Genomic DNA, 22,390 nt, shown 5'->3' with positions numbered 1-22,390 from the left:
CAAGTGAACAAAATATACAAAATTAAAACCCTAACTAAAAAATCTCCCATTGTCTCTGATAGCACTGTCCATGTAAATATAATGGGTGCCATAAATGTGTAATGTTAATTTTTCTTGAAGTTACATTAAAAAAATTAAAAGAAGCAAGTAGAATTAATTTTACTACTACATTTAATTTAATATGCTATATTCAAAATGTTATTTCAACATACGATCTCTATAAACATTATTAGATAATTGCATTCTGTTTTTTAATAAAGTCTTCAAAATCAAATGCGTATTTTACACTTATAGCACATTTCAATTTAGACAAGTAATATTTCAAATGTTCGATAGCTATATGCATCCAGTGCCTATCTGGTCAGACAGTACAGATCTGCTATGTACTCCCAACAGAGAATTTTAATATGTATTTATCCAAACCACAAGTATTATCTTCCTTTTTACATATATTTTGTTTTATGTCTTTGTTTCCATTTCATGTAATTCTGGTTGCCCCATACCATCTGGGTTCCAGAATCGTATTTGGTTGCTTCGAGGAAACCAAAATATTCTACTGTATTAAAGAGAACTTTCCAGATAGTTTGGTTATAAGCATAGGCCAAAGTTTCATTATAATTTTTGCAAGAGATATATTAAAAAAAAAAAAAAAAGCCCTAATGGGCCAACTCAAGAGTTTATTCTTAGTACATATCTTACAGGACAAGAAAAAGAATAGGTAACCTCATTGGATTATCTATTAAATACAGATAATCATATTAGATACAGGAAGAGAAGAAAATCTTCTTAAAGGTCATTGAATTCTTGACTGACAATTAGCTAACAGTCAACTGGGTGAGTAAAGTTCCCAGAATAAGGCTTAATCCTGTTAAAGTTCAATGGAAATCACTTAGCATTTGTCAGGAATACTAATTTCTCCCCAGACGGAAGGTTCTGTGAATTACACCACTCACAAAGGTTCTTTCTCTTCACCAAGGATGGCGTTCTTCCTCTTCTAGAGAAACGGTGTCATGACACGTTTCTGTAGTTGTTTCTATTCCCGATAAAGTTGGGACAATTCTTATTTTTATTTATTTATTTATTTATTTATTTATTTATTTATTTATTTTTGCACATAGGTCTACTGAAAATGCTCACAGTGTAAACACGAAGTATGGGTAAAACGTAGGTGGACCCACAGGTCTCAAATACCATGCTTAGAAATTTGTGATTTAATTGTAGCCTATGGAGATCCAAGCCCGCACTCAAAGAAGTATAGGAAACTGAACAAAATATTTTAATAAAGCCAGAGTGGAGATACTGAGATTGCTATCTTGTGTCATCACCCTGGATATCTCCATGACTTCAAGACTTTGGGTTTATACTGAACGAGGGCTTTTAAATAAAAATGAATTGAGAAGCACTTGGGTGGCACAGTCTATTAAGTGCCCAACTCTTGATTTTTGGCTTAAGTCATGATCTCAGGGTCATATTCTCTCTCTCCTTCTCCCTCTGCCCCTCCCTAGATCCCTCTACCCTGGTTCAAGGTGCTAATTCTCTCTCTCAAAAAAAAAAAAAAGTAAATAAAAATTAAATCTGCATATACAAATACAAATTGTGGGCAACCTACATTATTTACCAACTTCCCAATATTTTGGGATCTCCTGATAAGAATTTGCATTTCTCTTAATTCCTTCTTAATCTAACCTGTTGGTTCCACTAATTCTGAACATTTCTCCTATCATTTTTCCTGGGGCTGTTCCCTTTTCTGTACCAAATATTAATCAAAATATAAAACAAACAATACCAACATTTTGACCTTAATTTCCTCAAGGCAGTGCTCGAATAGGGTCATCTTTCCAAGTAGAATTTAACTGAATTTGGGGATTAATGCCATCTAGGTAACAGCAAAGAGCTAATCAACAAATAACTTATAATAATTATTAGGTAGGTTCAAAGAATCCAGCCCAAAGATCTACTTCATCGATGCCTCATCTTACAGAATCTAGGCCTCTTAGCTACCACTTGGCTATTTATCCTTATCACAAACTCTTTCATCTTTTTATTTCTGAGAATCCTTACCTCTTTCTTCTTGGACCACCTGTAGAAAATCTATGTCTTCATGCAAAGCAGTCAAGTTCTTCTTATCTTAAGCCCAGGCCATCTGGATGTTAGCCTGAAGACTCTTTCCACACCAAATGTTCATCAATGAGGTTTGCTCACCAGAGCTATATTCTCCCTGAGGAATTGTGCAGTTGCCTCTTAAAATTATCTCTTTCTCCCAAAATTCCACCCCAAGCAATCTTCTCAACTGTCTCAGAAATAACCCTAGGAAATGTAATGCACAACGTCAACTAAGATAAAGGGATAGACCCCCCCCCCCAAAAAAAAAAAGATGTAGGACAAATGTAACAGCTGGACACAGCAGGCACTCTTCTTACACCTAAAACCAAAGATACAGAATGAAAAGTCAAAGGTCTTTTCTGCCGGAGCCTGGTGAAATCATTCTAAGTTCTCCCCATACATGCAAATTGTAATGTAAAGTCACTGCATTTGCTAAAGAATTCTCTGAATGCTTTCTATGTAATGACAGGTTCTGGTTTACTTTCCCTAAAAGACATCTCAAAACCACACCTCCCACTTGAAAACCAATATACTGTATAATTGAATGATTCATTCAAGGGAGTTGCATCTCCAGAGGAGAGGTGTTCTCTGTTATCTGCAGAATAGTCTGGTTGAAGAATTTTTCCGTGGCTATGATGGACCCGGTGGGAGAAAATGCAATTCAGACTGGCAGGTTCATCCAAATGCCATCATTGTGCTTTTGTGTTCACAGTGTGTAGCCACTTCACGATGTGGAGTGAGTCCGCATTGCCTCCACATGGAGGACTGTGGGAGTAAGGGGCTCCTTGGGGCTGTAACCTCTGCTCAGTCACGTGCTCAGTTTAACTTGGCGTGATTAGCATTACAGCACCTTCCCTTTGCAGCTGAGCTTGCTGGGAGCCAAAAAAAAAAAATATTGTTTGAACAGCGTTGCATACATTTTGGTTAGCAGTCTTCTTTGTATTTCCTAAAATTAAAAAGAAGGGGAAGAAGAAGAAGGAGGAGGAGGAGGAGAAAACAAGTAAGATCTTCTTTCAACCAATCAATCCACAACATGTCTTTGTAAATTTACACATGCCTAAAATGCTCCTACCCTATTTTATCGTCACCTACAAATATGTAAAATGATGAAAATGTTACAAAAATGTTTTACTTCAAGTTGAGATGTTTTGTTGGAATTAATCAGACAAGGCTAAAGAGTTTTCTGTATTGGAACAAAAGAATGACATGTGTGGAATGTGAATATCACTGAAATGTTTAGCATTTCTGCTTTAAGATGGGTGGCAACTGGCTGCAATGTTTTTGTTTGTTTGTTTGTTTGTTTTGTGATTTTAGAGCACTTACCATTTGTTGAATTAACAAATATTTCATTAGTTAGATGATTCCAAACATTTATTAGTTAGGAAGAGGGCAGAAGGGCAGGGAAAAGATAATTAACATGTGTTATACGTGTATTTTGCCCAGATACTGTAGTAGGCCCTTTACAAGGTTTATCATTTAATTCTCACCAAAAACTCATAACGTAGGGGCTATGTGCCCATTTCACAGATAAGGCAAATAAAGTCTTAAGCTTGCAATTCCACGGAAGTGGTATAGGGAATTTAAACTACATTTTGCCAAGGTGAGGAGTTACTGTGTTCCACTGGCCTTAAATAAGGAGCTTCCACGAGAGAAATAAAAGTAAAAAAGAAGCGTGAACGTGCTGGCCATATTTATATATTATTTTGTGTAGCCAAATTAGTTAATTAAGAAGAGATTTCATGTGCATTTGCTCCAAGCACGTTGTGAACGCTGCGTCTGGCCCTGACTTCAGACACAGGTTAGAAGCCACAGAGAACGATAAAGCTTCATTATGTTATAGTCACACTGAGTCACTGATTCCGAGCGGTGTCCCCAGCTTCTCTGCAAGCCATCTTCATTAGTCTTGGTTCCAAATGCTTTTGGCAGTTTTGAGATGTTCAGTCAACTCTCAAAGGACCAAGATTTTGCCAAGAGTTGTCACTGGTTAGTATAGGGAAGAGTTAGCACCAAAGGCAGCTCTCAAAAAGAACAGTTTCCGAAATATTTTCAGCAACGACACTCCTGTTCATAGGACTGCACAGCCCCCAATAGGGACGGTTAAGGAAGGGATTGCACTCATTCCCATGCAGATGCTAAAAATAGCATATATATTGCTTTCTTAAGTCATACCTGCCTATGTATGAATAAGTGTATCTATATATGTTTATTTCTGGAATTTACTTTTATGTCACTAAAAACAAAATTTAAATATCAGGTAATCATATTCAGTGATAGATAAATACAGGTGTTTCAGATCATATAAAAGTATCTTATGATTTACCATGTGTTAGGCTGAAAACCTGAGGGGGTGTGTGTGTGTGTGTGTGTGTGTGTGTGAACCTAGAAACCAAATGGCTGTAATTCATATAATTCCAGCAACGGAGATATATTGTACCTCATATTGATTAATTTGCACCATAGCCCAAGCGACGAGATAAATAGAAGCCACTGAGGAAAAAAAAATTTTTTTTTAAGTTCTGTTTAAAAGAGAAAAGTAAGATGATTGGTTTAGGTGCCAGAAGTTCGAGAAGTTAATTGAGATGCCGTCTACGAAGAGCTTTCAATGTCAAAGTAATACATTAATTATAAACCTAATGCGACTTTCACCTGTTTGATATCTGCTGCCAAGGACAAGCCCTGTATAGTTGCGTCCCGTTACACCATACCAGTTCAGGAATCCGAGGAGTGTGGTATAGCTTAAAGAAGACAACTGTCTATGGACAGGACCAAATTTGGCTATTTGGTTTGTTTCTGAATAACAATTTTACTGGTCACATACTCTGGTCATTGTTTCATTTCTTAATTCTAATTACTACAAATAGGAACTCAGTATCAATGAAAGAACAGCGAGTCACAGGGCAAAAACATGGAATTAACAAGGGTGAAGATTTGGATGCAGCTGAACAATCAACAGCTATCATCTCATGGGTTCTTTGTGCCTGGTTTGAATGACTAGTATTTAGGTTATATTCACATTCCAACGAAATAAATTGATTTTTTAAAAATTAACTTTATTGAGTAAAATTTACATAAAATCAAATTCACTCATTCTAGTATTCCATAAGTTTGACAGGTGTATATACCTGTGTGATCACTACAGTAACACACACACTACATATATTTAAATACAGACATTACACACATTCAAGTAGACATTATATTATAGACATTATATTATATTATAATATAATATATTATATATTATATTGCCATTATATACATATAAATTATATACATATTGTTTATATAATAATGATTTATATATGTATACGTAAGATTGTTTTGTGTTCAGTTATATAATACGTAGTAGAACCTTAGTTTCCAAGTCATGTTGTGATGTCATGTGAAGCGCATTTAACTGGAAGCCTGAATATTAGTGTTTCAGAGATCCTTGTAATTAGACCCTTCCTGTATAACCAGGTTCTGCAGCCATTGAGAAATGAGGTAGAAGTAAGGTGAAAAAGGGATAGTGCCAAGCTGCTTCCATCTTGTGCCAGTTTACGAGGGTCGATTATGTATCTATTCCCAACTCCTCAGTGATGTCCATGGTGGTAGCTTAAAATAATCCCAGGTGGGGTTATTTATGCCATGGGACTCTGCGGAAGCTGCAGATCTCTTCCTTCATTCGTTTTTTTGTTTGTTTGTTTTCCTTGGAGGATTAGTTGGTGACCATTTACCAACACTGTTAACTGTTTGATGTCTGTGGAGAAACAAAAGCATTGCTGTTATTACAAATGCAGACAGTACTGGGAAATGGACTTCCTAATACTTAACTTTACATGTGGACTTCCCATTGCTAGCTAGGAGCACTGGAAGACGGAGTCCATCCCCGTGGTGGCTGGGCCTTCTAATGAGCTCACTGTGTAGTCAAGTGCTGTTGAAACTCATACTTTACAAAGCTTAACCTTCTCCAAGGAAGAAAAAATGTGTCTTGGCTATCTATGCTCTGTTCTCGCTTTTACATGCAGCAATCAGATACGCAATCCATCTCCCAAGGATGGAAGGTGAGGGATCAAGGAAGGGACAGAGATTTATGCTAATGGAGCCCGTCCACTTGCCAGAAAATATCACAGGTGGGGAAGATTCCTCCTACCCCGTTGGTGCACCCAATACTGGATCTTGGCCAATTTTGTTTCTTGGTAGTTTTGGGGCCCAGCATCAATGCTTCTAGAAGAGTAGTTTCCACTACTTTAATAATTTTTTAAAAATTGCCTCAGATAATTTCAGAGGACCCTCTGAGCTCTGCATTTCTATTATTTACAAGTCTAGGTTTTGATAGCTATAGTTTGCTGCAACAAAAGCTTGTGTTTCAGGGGCTTTATAAATTCTGAAGATCTGATCTTTTACACTCTGCAACCCCACCTTCCATCAGGTCACTTTTGAAAGCTTTTAACAGAGGGCAAGTGGGAAGAGTGCCTTGACCTTCTTCTATATGGGACTGAAGTCAGAATGAACAAATAAGCAGTTATGCTAATACATACAGAAGGAATCTCTAGGTGCAGATTCTTGTTGATCTGATATTATCCAGTAATTGTTAAGGAGGTCAGAGGCCCTCAGGCACATGATCATTCATCTTCTGTGCTTCTACTACTTTCATAACCCTTATCATTCTCTGATGTACCTTGTTTCTCCTCAACTCACAATTTCCTTGGGGCAGGGGTTGTGTCTTTCATCTATGTCCCTGATGTCTATTTGAGTGGTTGGCATGCAACATTACTAGATGACTCAGGAAATGCATGATGAGTAAAGACTGCTCTGAAGTGTTTGCTTATCCCCTGGTCTATAACACATGTACATACCGAGACTAAGACACCCAGTTTCCATGCCTAGATATCCAGTGGTTTGGGGAGAAAGCCTAACATGAAACCAAACAACAAAGCAATCATTGTGTTTCAACTAAAGGTAACTCTTCGATCTCGACTCAGTTCCCCATTCTAATATACCACCTTGTGTCCTATGAATGGAATTACCTCAAACATCCAGAAAAATCAAGACTCAGATGGGCATGAGTGCAATGACTCATGTGGTAATCATTTTGTTTGATCTTCTAAAGTGTGGGAATTCCCTGCGGCAGGAGGCAGGACCTCATTGCAAGTACGAACTGCTCGTGTTTATAGCTGCTACCAAGTGAGAGAAACTGGAGGCAGCATAATGATTTTCAAAACCAAATTTTAATTATCAAGAGAAACCCACGTTGGAAGAAAAGGCAAACTTACAATTTTGCTACTACTTAACTAGAAGGAGTGTTAAATAATAACGTAAAAATTGATTTATAAAATTACACAACAAATATTTGTGGATTCCCCCTGTTTATGCTCTTATTATTTAAATCAGAGGGGGAGAAGTACTATACAGATGGCTGGTGTGAAAGAAAAGTTTTGCACCAGTTACATGTTAAAAACAGCAAGACATATTTTATTCAGATTACTGCATAAGACAGAGACCACTTCAGATAAACTGAGCTCAACTCTGATGAAACAAAATCAGGAGGCCTTTTACGTGCTGGGGTGTGCTAATGGAGAAGTACTGAGGGAGGAGGTTGGTCAATGTGATTAGACCACCTGTGTTTGCTAACTGGTGCTTATGAAGTTAAGCTCCTACCTTCCCACAGAGAATGGGAAACAGGGACACCACTTTCCAGATGATTACATTTTAAAAGATGATTGCTAGGACCCTGAGCTTTTTTGATACATTCTAGGAATATTAGATGGATTGGGTGTCTGCTCTGGAGTATTTGGTAAATATTACTTGCATGAAGAGACGAGACAAAAAATAAACGAATTTCAGTGACGTTAGGGAATACTAGAATTATAAATATGACTCAATAAGAAGCTCTACTGTAAAGAACTCATTTGTTATTGAAGTTCTTATGTAATCGGTATGTGCTATTATACAGATTAGTAGAAAGTGTTGTTTTTCTGTTCAGGAGAGTGCTAATTTAAAATAGAAAATCAGGTTAAGCTGCCCTCCAATGCCTCTGATTTTGTGCATGACCTGGTTTTCCTCCTTCCAGAGTTTTCTCTTTTATTCTCAAAGGAAACAGATGTGGACTTTGGATTCACATTCACCCCAGATAACCAAGGGTGGACCTTACTTACCAGGGTGGAAGAAGCATAACAAACTCCTGATTATTTAAAAATATTTATTACTATCTGACTGGGGTAAAGGTGTGGTGACTTTATCATCCTATTACAGGTTTCCTATGACTAAAGGAGGAAGCATTCTCTACTAAAATTACTGTCAACATTAACTTTTCCCTGTTTTTTTTTTTTCCACCCCTTTTAGAAAAAGCTGACCAGACAAATTACTTCTAGTTGGGAGAGGGCACTGTTTGAATTACTATATACTGAGGTCACCACAGTACAAAACCCAGAATCATTGAATAAATATTTACTGAGTATCTTCTATGTTCCAAACACAACATTGTGTTTGAAACAGTAAACTTTGGTGCAATATTTCTTATAATCAAGAAATAGTCAACCTTATGGAATAGACACTACCCATTTATAGAAAACTATAATCAGATTTGACATATGATCCATGTCCAAGAAAGAATAGATAACACAATCTTTAGAAATTTAGAAGAAGCTTTGGTCACTGGGGTTGTGCTCTTCATTGATTAAAGGACAAGATAATGTAGTTGAATGTTAAGCATTAACTTGCAATCTAATGGAGTCAGGGGATGCCGCATATGATTTTCGTGGAATTGAAATTAAAAGAAAACAATACAAAGATCAATTTAAGCTTAAAGAAACTGTAAAAAAAGAAATAAAAAAGCAAAAATCAATGGAATTGAAACCAGGAAAACAACAGAGAAAAATCAACATAATCAAAAGCTGTTTCTTTCAAAACATCAATAAAATTTATAAACTTCTAGCAAGGCTAACCAAGGAGAGAGGGGAGAAGAGAGAGAAAACACTAATTGCCAATATTAGAAGTGAAAGAAAGGATCATTGCTATTGAGCTCATTAACATAAAAAAAAACCAGAAAGCTGTGCACAATTCTATATCCACACAAAGTGATAACATGAAATGGATGGATTCCTTGGCATACACGAGCTACTAAAATTCACACAAGAAGAAACAGATCATCTATATGGGACTAAATATCTTAATGGAGTTGAATCAATAATTAATTAACTTCCCAAAAAATGAGAGTGCACCAAAGCCAGATATTTTTATTTCCTAACTCTTTCTCTGAGGCTGGTATTACATTAATATCAAAACCACATAAAGACATTAAAAGAAAGGGAAATTATAGACCGATATTTCTCATGAACATAGATACAAAAATCCACCCCCCCAAATGTTAGCAACTAGAGTCCAAGAATGTTTAACAATAATTATATGATATGACCAAGTAAGCTTTATTCCGGAAATGTGAGGTTGTTTTGACATTTGGAAATCAATTAATGTAATTAATCACATCAATAGACTAAAGAAGAAAAATCAGATGATTATATCAATTGATGCATCAAAAACATTTGACAAGATGAAATACTCATTCATGATCTAAAAAAAAAAAGAAAAACTGTCAGAAACTAATAGACGCGAACATCTTCAACTTAACAAAGAATATCTACAAAAAGTCTACAGATAACATCTTATTTAAGGACAAGAAACTAGATGCTTTCCAAAATCAGAAACAAGGCAAGGATGACTTCTTTCATCATATCTACTCAACATTTTGCCGGAAGTCCTACACAGTACAATACGATTAGAAAACATAAGAAAAAATATAGATTTCAAGGGCAGAAACAAACAAAATATTTATTCACATATATGGTTGTCTATGTAAGAAATTTAAAAAATTGATAAAAATGCTCCTGGAGCTACTAGGTGAATGTAGCAGGTTTATAGGTTATAGAGTTAATATAGACAATTCTGTCGATTGCTTATACATCAGGAAAGAATGATTTTGAAATTAAATTAAATTTGAACTTGAAATCAAAAGAAACTAACACCAATGCCCCAAACTGGAATAATTTGAGCAACAAAATAAAGTAATATTGAATTATTGTCCAAAGTATAAAATAAACGTCTGTGAGTCAACACTGATATAAAAAAATGACTGAATAAATGTACAGGGGAGGAGAGAAAAATTTCCCAAGCAGAATTCCAAGTAACTTATGCAGATAGTCCATGCTTAGGAGGTAGAGCATAACTCCCAGGTCAAGTGTGGGCTGCTCTCTTTCTTCCAAAGAACACAGTGTAGAAAGAAGGTAGAAATAACCTTACAGTAGAGAAATCGAAAAATTCTACCTCAGGCAGATGATGAAGGAACATCAACAGTGATAAATCATGTTGAAGCCTAAGAAAGTATCATAGCCAAGAGGAGTCTTATAAGACTAAATATAATATGGCATCCTGGAACAGAAAAATCACATTAAGTAAGAAGTAAGGAGGGGCGCCTGGGTGGCTCAGTTGGGTAAGCATCTGCCCTCGGCTCAGGTCATGATCTCAGGGTCCTGGGATGGAGCTCTGAGTCAGGCTCCCTGTTCAGCAGAGAGCCTGCTTCTCCTTCTCCCTTTGCCCCTCCCCCTGCTCGCTCTCTCTCAAATAAATAAATAAAATCTTAAAAAAAAAAAAAGTAGGAAGGAAGGAATTCTGAATAAAGTACGGACTTCAGTTAATCATAACATATCAACATTCGTCCATTAGTTGCAACAAATTTCCACCCTAATGTAAGAAGTTAATAATAGGAAAAACTGTGCTGGGTTTGCATAGGAACGTTTTGTATTATCTTCCCAGTTTTTCTGCAAATTTAAAGCTGGTCTAAATATAAAGTAAAGCTTATCTGATGGTTCCAAGACAGTCATGACTTAATGCTATGAATGAAGCTCAAAAACAGAATCCTGCATTTTGCAATCAAAGTATTTAGCTTCTTTTTTCCTTTTCTGTTCCTTAGAAGCCTGATGACCTTGGAAAAGTTACTTAATATTTTCAAGCATCACTTTCCTCCTCTCAGGAATAATAACTACTGTATTTTCCCACGTTGCAGGACTGTCGCAACGATTAATTTATATACTGAATAGGAAAAGTCAGACGTGGTCATGTGGAGACAGAGAGCTCCAACAGAATACAAAGCTCTTGAGGAGAATTGACACAGAAGAATGTAACACTAGCACAGACAGTGAGAGTGAGTTAAGTAGAAAGGACCCCTAGCCTAAAAAAAGAAACCTAAAGAAAGTTCCAGGCTATTGGTGATGTTTTAAAATAATTGAACTGCTGTGTGAGTGAACTTGTTCTAATTTAATAGAATAGAATAGTTTTATGAACTTCAGCAAATCAATTACCTTCTTTTGCTTTTCTTTTCTCATCTGTAAACTGAACATGGAAATATTTTCTTTCTTTTTTTTTTTTTAAAGATTTTATTTATTCATTCGACAGAGATAGAGACAGCCAGTGAGAGAGGGAACACAAGCAGGGGGAGTGGGAGAGGAAGAAGCAGGCTCATAGCGGAGGAGCCTGATGTGGGGTTCGATCCCAGAATGCCGGGATCACGCCCTGAGCCGAAGGCAGACGCTTAACCGCTGTGCCACCCAGGCGCCCCATGGAAATATTTTCTCCTTCTTTGTCGTCAAAGGGCTGATCACTTAGTGTTTAAGTAGCAATGGTGTATCTTCTCTGGATGGTAAGATCTGCCCCCACTCTTCAAATGAAAACCTTATCAACTCAATTCCCTTAATTTCTGAGAAATCATGCTCATTTCCTTACGGTATCCCAGCTGTCCTTCAGTCAGTGGGCTTTGTTTATGACCAGAGTTTGATAACGAATAGTTTTTTTGACCCATAAATTTTTTTAAAAATTATGTCTTTATTTCATTCAGTTGAGCAATCTGCTTTTTAAAAAATGAATTATTAAATTTAAAACCTTAAAAAAAAGATGATTTTACAACCCATTGCCTAGCGTGTAAGATCATTAGCCTAGAATACTCTCCTATTTCTCCAGTGAATGAAATTCAACTTATTCTTCTATGTTAAGCTTAAATTTTAGCTTGTTCAGGAAACGTTTCTCATCTATCCCAGTATATTAAGATCTTATTCAGCACCTGTTGTAACCACACTTAATTTTCTAAACTCTTGCCATAAACTGCCATGTATTGTGTCTATTCTCCCCACTAGGGGGCAATTCTGTAACAGTGGGTTACAATGGTTCTATACTCTCCCTAACCTTTTTTTCTCACAAGAAAAATGCCTAGCACCTAGCGTGCTTTCTACATGCTGGTGTTGCATTCCCGGCCTAAGTGCTTGTTGAGTTTTGTAATCTCTTGCTAGTAGACTTCTGGCTCCCCAACATGCTCACAATGATAGGAATCATGCTTTCATTTATTTGTTTGTTTGTTTGTTTGTATTTATCCAGTGCCCTTTAGGGTACTTGGCATGCAGCAATCATTCACTATACATCTAAGGGATAGATGGCGATAAAAGGAAGTAAGGGAGTGAGGAAGAGAAAGTTAAAAGCCAGGAAAGGAAATTGCACTGGAAATGACCCATCTTGTTAAACGTGATTCTGCAGCACCAAGAATCCAGTGAAGAGGACTGCTTGGCTGAAGGCTGGGAAACACTTTCTAAATGGGAAGCTGGAGTGAAGAGGTGAATGTAAGAGGGAACAATTGGGAAACAAATTAAATAAGCAGGGCTGACCGTCAAAACAACCACACAAGAAAAACCGACATAGAAAGAGCTACACATAAAACCAAGCTGGAAGCTAGGGAAGCCAGAAAAGACTGAAAATTCTGAACAGACCATGTGCTGGGGCCAGTGACAACCCTGAGCTGGCCTACACAGCCCTGCAGGGACACTTATCCCAGAAACCTGGGACGAGCTACCTTAAATTTAGTGATACTAGTTGAGAAACAACAGGGACATGGACAAGAAAGAATATCAAGAAATGAATGAGCATGAAATGGACAGAGTAGTGGTTCAGTTAATTAGGGATGGGCAACGAGCCTCCAGAGCAGGGTGGAGGACCCCACAAACCTACATGGAGCCACTAAGGATTAGAATGAAAGGAACCATCCAACAAATGATAAGAAAATGTTCAGGTGATAGATCCTTTCATACTTCGGGAAACAGAGCCTGAGGACATACGCAGCCTATTGAAAACTGAAATAATTGTCCTTTCTATCAGTTCTGGAAAGTTGGGCAAACTGTACCTTTCAGAGGGGTCCAAAATCGAATCAGCACTCTTCTCTAAAGCAGGAGGGAGGAAAGTGTGAAGAAGCCAGAGAACTTCCAGGGTCCAGCGGTTGGGTGTGGGTGCCCTCCCCTGTACTCTTTAAGGGTGGGTGGGGGTTGGTGTAGTGCCTGGATGGACCTGGTGAAGCTCCCCCACAGCCATGGACACATCTCACTACGGAAGACAGAAGCCAATAGATGGAAGCTGAGCTTTGAGTCCTTAGTGGTTTTGAGACAAATCGTTTCTTCATAAAACACTTACAGAACTTGCCATGGAAAGCAGAGAAAACAGGAATGGTCTTGGGCCAGAAGAGTTACCATCTGAGCATATTCATTCTGCTAATTAAATACTCATCACCAAAGTCTATGGAGATTCTACTTGGCAAGGCCATTCAAATATGCAAATCATCATTCATCCATAGTTAAAATGTTTACCCCATCCCAGCTGCAGCCGTGGGACCCTGGAAAAAGAGATCTAGGACACTCTCCTATCCTTTTCTCTATTTTTACCATGCAACAAATGAACAAAGTATTTTGAAACATAATCCATCGTTCTTGTCAGATGTCTGAAATGTGAGTCTTGGCTTTTCTACAGGTGCTAAGAAAAGCTTTATTTTACCCTTTTAATTTTTTTTTTCTCAAAATTTCAGCTTGAGGAACACCTGTTCCCTGAGTCCTGAATCAGTAAATCATGAGTCAGTCCCATTCGCTTCTAAAGTTTAAGCTTCACATTCAAACCAGAAGAGAAACATTGACAAATAGACCCTTAGACCCAAGGTACAGAAAGATTATTAATTATTTTTCTATGTCTCAAGTGAATTACCATGCACAGTTTTAACCATTAAGAAAAATGTTATTTATTGCAAGACAACTGTGAAATGAAGTATTTTTGTAAGAACTTAAATATTATGGCTATTTTTCTTCTTTACTAATAGCCTTACATTCCCGAGAAATCTTTTGGTGCTGCAAGAATACTAGGAACATATAAAACTAACAGGAAAAATACAAATGATTTTTTTTTTCCACCGGGCTCAGTTTAAATAACAAATCAGTCACAGAATAAGAGCAGCATGTTGTAACTCTCCTATTGTTATATGTGCCGCTGTGAAATCTTGCTTGTATAATTCAGAACACATGACACATAATTGACAGAGAGACATAAAACAGGCTCATAACAGGGGGAATCACTAACAATAACAGGAAATATGGAATTCTCTCTCTCAAGCCTGTCAAGGCACTTCTTGACTTAGTATTAAGAGCCTCCCTCAGAGCTAACACCAAAGACTTTTGAAGAAAACAAGCTTCAAATCATCAAGTACTAGGTGGTGGGTGAACTAGTGAAGTGTGCAGGCTCATGAAAGAGAGAGAAAAATGTATTTTAAGTCAATCCTAGAAATTGTTTTTCTGGATATACTCATGTTCTTTTCAATTAAAAATAATTATTTGGGAAATATTTATTGACTGCTATATTATAAGCACCAGGCACCAAAAGGAAGCACGTAACGTTTATTCCAAGAATATTTGCAGAACACCTGCTATATGCCAGGGGTCTCTCTAGACTCTGACAATGCAATGTTGAAAAGTTAAATAAAAACACAAGTAAAATAAGGAGCATATGAAAGTACATTCAACCCAAACCTTCTAGTAACTTCTTCCTCAATCCCTCACCATCTTTTTTTAATCCTGTGGAACATTTCACTGAATTGAAAACAGATACTCAAACGAGTACTTGTACACAAATGTTCATAGTAGTCCTGTTCAAAATATTCAAAGGATAGAAGCAACTCAGATGTCCATTGACAAATAGAGAAATAAAATGTATGTCTAGACAATGCATGCTATTCATCTGTAATAAGGAATGAAATACTGGCACATGGTACAACAGAGATGAAGGTTTACAACATTAGAAGTGAAAGAAACCATGCACACAAAAAAATCATATAAATATGAATTCGTTTATATGAAGCATCCAGAATACGTAAATTCCCAGAGACAGAATGTGTATTTGGGGGCTGCCAGGGGCAGGAGGTGGAAATGAGAGGGACGGAGAGTGACTGCCTAGTGAATAGGTAGTTTTTTTGAGGGAACAAAATGTTCTAAAGTTTGATAGCTTTGTGAATATACAAAATGCTGCTAATTTGTACACTTTAAAATGGTTAGTGTCGGGGCGCCTGGGTGGCTCAGTCGTTAAGCGTCTGCCTTCGGCTCAGGTCATGATCCCAGCGTTCTGGGATCGAGCCCCGTGTTGGCAGGAAGCCTGCTTCTCCCTCTCCCACTCCCCCTGCTTATGTTCCCTCTCTCAATGCCTCTCTTGAAATAAAATCTTTAAAAAATAAATAAATAAAATAAAATAAAATAAAAATGGTTAGTGTTGTTATGTCAATTTTACCTCAATAAAAACCTCTATAAACAATAAGGACGTTATCCTCATGTCTGGATGTGCTGAAAATATAAATTGGTTTCCCAGCTGAAGTAGATCATCACACAATTGATTTGATTGGGGCAATTGTCAAGATGGCAGAAATCATCGAAATAGCCAAGTCCAGTTGGGTCACCATGTCCAGACATAGTCCCAGCCAGGGCTCTTTTTAAATTCATTACCATGCAAGTTGTTTTAGGAGTTTGGACATGGCCCTTGGTTGACTAAATTTGTGTGGTGAGGGGAATGTTCCACAGAAGCCAGGAGACAGCCTTCAATTCTAATTTACTGGAAGACCTCAAAGCTTGACTTAAAACTTGGAAAAGAAGCAGCAATTTCCAAGAAAGAAATAAGCTATAACATAATTTGGGAGGCCTTCAAATCCCTAGTTTGAAGTAAATTAATAAACTATTCATTCTACACACTAAATAAACATGCATAAGAGATAAACAATCTTTAATTGGAAATTAAAAAGTCACTGCTAAAGTTGTCTTTATCCATATAAATCATATCATCAATTATTATTTCTTCCCACTGTGTAGACTCTTAGTATCTGTAAAGCGGAGATAGTCACCTTCCTCACAGGGTTTAGAAGCATATTGGAAATGACTAAGTTCTTGGAAAGGACAGACTTTATTAAGTCCATAAAATGATACTTAAAATCCAGGTTTCTAAAGAGATAGCAAGAGAGGGGAGAAACTGTAGAAGTGAGACACAATTTGGGAAACGAAAGAGAAATAGGCCCCATCCTATTGATTCCTACATCTGATTTATGTTAGTTTTGCTGTAATTAGCTAGGAAATTGTATTTGAAATTCATTTTTCTAGGCACCTATGATCGAAACGTAACCATTCTCTTCAGGCTTCTCTTTTTCTTCAATACCCCTTTCCACCTCTAAATCAGTGATTCTAAAATCTGAATTTTAAGTTTTTCTGAAATGGATCTATCATCCATTCTCTTTTTTTTTTTTCTTATTTCTATTGTTGTCATGGTAGGTGTATTATTCAAGATTCTTCAGAGAAATGGAATCAATAGGAGATTTTATATATATGCATTATAGGAATTGGCTCACATGATGATAGGGGCTGAGAAGTTCTGCAATCTGTCAATCTGTCATCTGCAAGCTGGAGAACAAGGAAAGCTTGTGGTGTATTTCAGTCTGAGTCCAAAGACTGGAAAACCGGAGAGCTAATGTGGGAGGGCAGCAGAAACTGGGTATCCCGGTTCAAACAGAAAGAGTGAGTTGGCCTCTCCTCCACCTTTTTGTTCCATTTAGGCTCTTGGTGGAGTGGGTGACAATGTCCACATTGGTGAAGGCATCAATCTGTACTCAGCCTACCAATTCAAATACTAATGTCTTCTTGAAGCACCCTCCTAGACACAGTCAGAAGTGATGATTTACCAGCTATCTGGGCATCCTTAGCCCAGTCCAGGTGAAACATAAAATCAGCCATCACAGTAGGTGAATTGTCTTTACTTGGAAATTAAAAAGTCAGTGCTAAAACATGTCATGATTTATATAAATCATACCATCTATTGCTATATTTTGTAAATGTTAATTCATTTTGTCTGTAAGCTGGTGGTAAGTGCTTCCTTCATAAGGATTTTTTATATTTTATAATGATGAAGTTCTTAAAAAATGACATATTATTTTTTTAATTCAAATAGCCAACATATAATGCATCATTAATTTCAGATGTAGGGTTCAGTTATTCATCAGTTGCATATAACACCCTGTGCTCATTACATCATGTGTCCTCCTTATTGCCCATCACCTAGTTACCCCAGCCCCAACCAACTCCCCTCCAGCAACCCTCAGTTTGTTTCCTGTAGTTAAGTCTCTCATGGTCTGTCTCCCTCTCTGATGACTTTCCGTTCAGTTTTCCTTCCCTTCCCCTATGATCCTTTGCGCTATTTCTCATATTCCACATATGGGTAAAAACATATGGCAACTGTCTTTGTCTGATTTACTTATTTCGCTCAGCATAATACCCTCCAGTTCCTTCCGTCAGTGTAAATGGTAAGTATTCAACCTTTCTGATGGCAGAGTAATATTGCATTATATATACACCACATCTTCTTTATCCATTCTTCGACCGATGGACATCTTGGCTCTTTCCACAGTTTGGCTACTGGGGACATTGCTGCTGTGAACATTGGGGTACAGGTTCTCCTCCAGATCACTGGATACACTGCATTTGTATCTTTGAGGTAAATACCTAGTAGTACAGTTGCTGGGTCATATGGTACCTCTATTTTTAACTTCTTGAGGAACCTCTATACTGTTTTCCGGAGTGGCTGCACCAGCTTGTATTCCCACTAAGAGTGCAAGAGGGTTCCCCTTTTTCTGCATCCTCACCAACATCTGTTGTTTCATGACTTGTTCATTTTAGCCATTCTGACTGGTGTGAGGTGGTATCTCATTGTGGTATTGATTTGTATTTCCCTGATGCCAACTGATCTTGAGCATTTTTTCATGTGTCTAAAAATGACACATACTATTAATTCCACTGCAATGCTACTGAAAAAACTAGGTTGGCTTCTTGAGTGATGTTGAATGTTGTATTAGTTACCTATGGCTGTTCCAAATCACCCCAAACCCAGCCACCAAGAATGATAAAGATTTCTTATTTCAAGGTCTCTATGGATCATGAATTTGATAGTAGCCTAACTGGGTGGCTCTGGTTCAGGTTGTCTAATGAACCTGCAAACAAGATACCAGCTATGGGTGGTTATTTCAAGTCTTGACTGGAAGATTCTGTTTTTCTGGATGTTGGGAGATCCTTCCAGTTCACTCAGATGGTAGGAGGTCTCAGAAGAACTTCAGGGTTCACTCATGGGGGCCTCTCTACAGAGCTCCTTCATGGCAGGGCGTCCCCCAGACCAAGTAACTTAAGAGAAAGCAAGAAAGAATGCCTAACATGAAAGCCACCATCTTTTACAATCTAATCTTTGAGGTGGGAATCCATCATTTGTGCCACATTCTTTTCATGAGAAATGAGTCGCTAAGTCCAGGCAACATTCAAGTGGCGATAATTACACAAGGGTGTCAATATTAGGAGGCAGGTGTCCCTGGGACTCTCTTGAAGGCTGCCTCACAGAAATAGAAAATATACGCTATTGATTCTAACAGTTTGTTGTGAAAAGAGCCTGGATTTTGAATCCAGAACTGGTCACTAATTATCTTGTGAAAATTTGGATAATTTTGTTAAACTCTTAGAACTTCTGTTTTCTTCTCTTGTAAATTAGTATAATCGTACATATCTCACAAGGTTGATGGGAAAACCGAATGATGATCATCATGGCAGATGCCATAAAGTGATGGCAGAGACTGTCATAGGCCATCACCACCAAACAGAAGAGAGGCATCTGCTTATTGAGATCCCTTAAATGTTTGCAATATATACACACCAGCATTCTCAGGAGAAGGGAGACACAAAGCTGCCCTGACCCTCTGAAACTGGCTGCTGACTTATATAAGCCTTAAGAGGCTTCATTCCTCATCTTTCCCTTGATCCTGTCTCAATGGCTGCCTTCAATCTCCATCTCATTTAGCTGCTGAGGCATTTCAGATGGGTCACTGATTGGTGGGAAGACATACATTCACGCATACACATAAATTTCCAAATTTTAAAGCAAGCATATTGCTAGTAGATTCTCTGTGTAAGAATCATCCTTAAAGATTGGGAAAAACTGAATTTTTACTCTGTCCTTTCAAGCTCAGAGCTTGTACCGCTGTCCCAGGAGACCTGACAATCTAATTATTTCTGTTAAGGGAATGTTTACCAGCTCTAAGTCTACAAAAACCTGTGTTCACCGAGGTGAAGACATGCGGAGGGAGTGTGTAAATGTGTTAGAAACATATCGATGTTTTTATATAGCAATGACGTGGATTTAGCAATATCTCTGAAATATCTCTGCCTCTAACCTTCCCGATCATTGAGAGGATCAGGCTTGGAATCCCTCTTCGTTCCTATATTCTTACCTCCATTTAGTTTGATGAACCAGTTTCTAAAGAGCAGCCTCGCACTTCATTGAGCTGCTTCTTCTATGAACGATGCTTCTTTTTCACGAACTTCAAGGATTGTCATGAGGTGGCCCAGTCCATGCCTTGCCCAGTCTTTTGCAAAAACACTTTGTCCGGATGCATAGCACCTATAATCTTCACTTACCTGAACAAAGAATCTCTGGGGCTACATTTCCAGTAAATCTGCTGATGGGACTTGAGTTGGGGAGAGTTTTCTGCTCTCACTGTTGCACTGATCCCACTGTACCCACAGGCAGGTGCAAGCTAAGGAATCTTGAGTTATGTTGTTCGTGTGTCTGTCTCACCATTTATTCAAGTCCTCCTGCTTCAGACTCTGTGTTAATTCATCTCTACCTTCCTCATGCTGTGCATTTAAGAAATGCTCAGTAAATGTTTTATTGAATGTAAATATGTATGGACTATAAAACATAGCAGATGTATACAAGAAGTATACAGAGCTTTATGAAAGAAGGAAGACCATGGTAGAAGCTAGAAATAATGCACAAAAAGACTTCCATGGGGACCAAAGAGAAAATAATCACCACCCATGTGTTTACCACGCCGAGTTTTGTGAAGATCAATAAAAGAATGAGGAGACAGGTGATTTTAAAACTAAAAAAGTCAGTGCCATTTCTTGTTTTTGAATATTGAAAATGACCAGAGCTTCTCAGCTAAAATTTCCCAGTTTATCCACAGACAACAACTAGTATTAAGTAATATTTAAAAGCTATATTGATTTTACTAATTGTTTCCTGTTAATCGACACACAAATATTTGTAAGCATATTGTATGTTTATAACCATAAATTCTAGTAAAGCATTAGACACAGGGTATCCATACAATGCCATCTCTGTCTTTAAGAAACATTGATATTATGGTCAGAAAGAGCCATGATTTTACCTTTACTTCAAAAATTAATAATAACAGGAGGAAGAAGAAGAAGAGGACGAGGAGGAAGAGGAGGGGGAGGGGGAAAGGAGAGTGGGAAGGGGGGAAGGGCATTTTGTGGCTGAGCAGACTGAAGCTCAACACAATTGCCCAAGTTCAAAAGAGCCAGGACGTGGAAGAGGAAGCAATGGACATGGTTCCCTGGGACTCCTGAGATTGAGCGCCTAACCTAGAGTGATGCAGAATCTTCTGTCAGGACTGCCTTCTTTATTTTGCCAGTGATCTGGTCATAGGTTCAGTGTTGACTACCCCTTTCCAACAACTGGTGCCTTTACGATTTAAATGACCACACGCCAAAAAAAAAAAAAAAAAAAAAAAAAAAGAGTTTAATTTGAAGCAGTAAAAGTATAGGCTTTGGAACCAAAATTTAGTTCAAATTTTGTTTAAACTTGTTTGAGAGCTTTGCAAGCTTGAACAAGTTTTTCAGATATTCTGTGCTTCCGCTGGCTCCGTTCATTCCTTCGACCATATTGACCTGGTGCCGATTCTGTCCCAGCATCTTTCCAGACCCCAGAGAGCTAGCAGTAAACAAAACTAGGCCCTAACCTCAGGGAATTGATAGGCTCATGGTACACATAAATAACAAAATACACATTGAAATTGTAAAGATAAAAATTATAAATTTAAAAATAAAGAGAAGCAGAGAATAAGTGAAGAGATGTAACTTAACAACAAGGTGGCCATAAAAACTGGTAATCCAGGCACTATTATTTTACCTCATGTTGAAATGAAATGTCAATAAATCATGGATTATGCATTTCCCTCTGTTTCCAAACTTAGAGCCGCCCTGTAGAGAGGATAGCTAAGGTCTTTCCAGAAAAATAACAGTTGGGAGAGCTTTGAATGAACAGAGACTGTGAACCACATGATAATATGGGCGGAGAAGGGAGAAAAAAACAGTAAACGGTAGATACTGTAGTTTGTGCAAAAACACATGAGGTCCCATTGCCAGAAAGTGGGGAGCTGGGATGGTGGGAGGGGTGGGGCCTAAAGTCAGGCAAGTGAGCAGGCCCCAGTGGCCATGGTTGGGACTTGGGGTTTTAGTCTGCAGATGATGGAAAGTCACCTAATGGTTTTGAACAGAGGCCTGGCATGCTCTCATTTCCTGTTTAAAATATGACATTTTACGCAGGAGATGATCGTTACCTAATTTTTAGGCTGCATGCAACCATTATTTGAGATAAACTATGAAAAATGGGCCCCTCCCCACTCCTGGCACAAAGCAGATTTCCACAAATACTAGTTCTCGCCTGTCTCCTTCCATTATTTATTCCTTAGGCTTAGATGTCCGCAGACAGGAGGTGGCATTCTCTAGAAGGGGGACACTCCGTGGTGCTGTTTCCTTGGAACGGAGCTCGCTCTTCTTTGTTCTTTGGCTGCCAGTTGGGCCTGGGTCTGAAAGAGTGGTCTTTCAACACTGGCTTTTGCAAAATCCCTGGGGAGACTAGCAAATGCAAGGCCAGGTTGAGGACAAAAGTCGGAGGGGATTTGATCCAAGTGGGAGGCAGATAATGAGAGGATTAATTCAGGTGGAGGGAAGAAAGAAGAGGGAGAGCTATACAGGCAGTGGATGGATATTGGAATGACTAGTGACTGAATGTCACCTTTCCTGCTGCAGAGGTTCGGCCCACTAACAGAGCACTCCGCAGAGGGACGGAGAGCCTACTGGAAAGG

This window comes from Ursus maritimus, unplaced genomic scaffold (assembly GCF_017311325.1).
Source record: "Ursus maritimus isolate PB19 unplaced genomic scaffold, ASM1731132v1 scaffold_8, whole genome shotgun sequence".
In the NCBI taxonomy this organism is placed as follows: domain Eukaryota; kingdom Metazoa; phylum Chordata; class Mammalia; order Carnivora; family Ursidae; genus Ursus; species Ursus maritimus.
Note: the sequence above shows the minus strand (reverse complement) of the source record.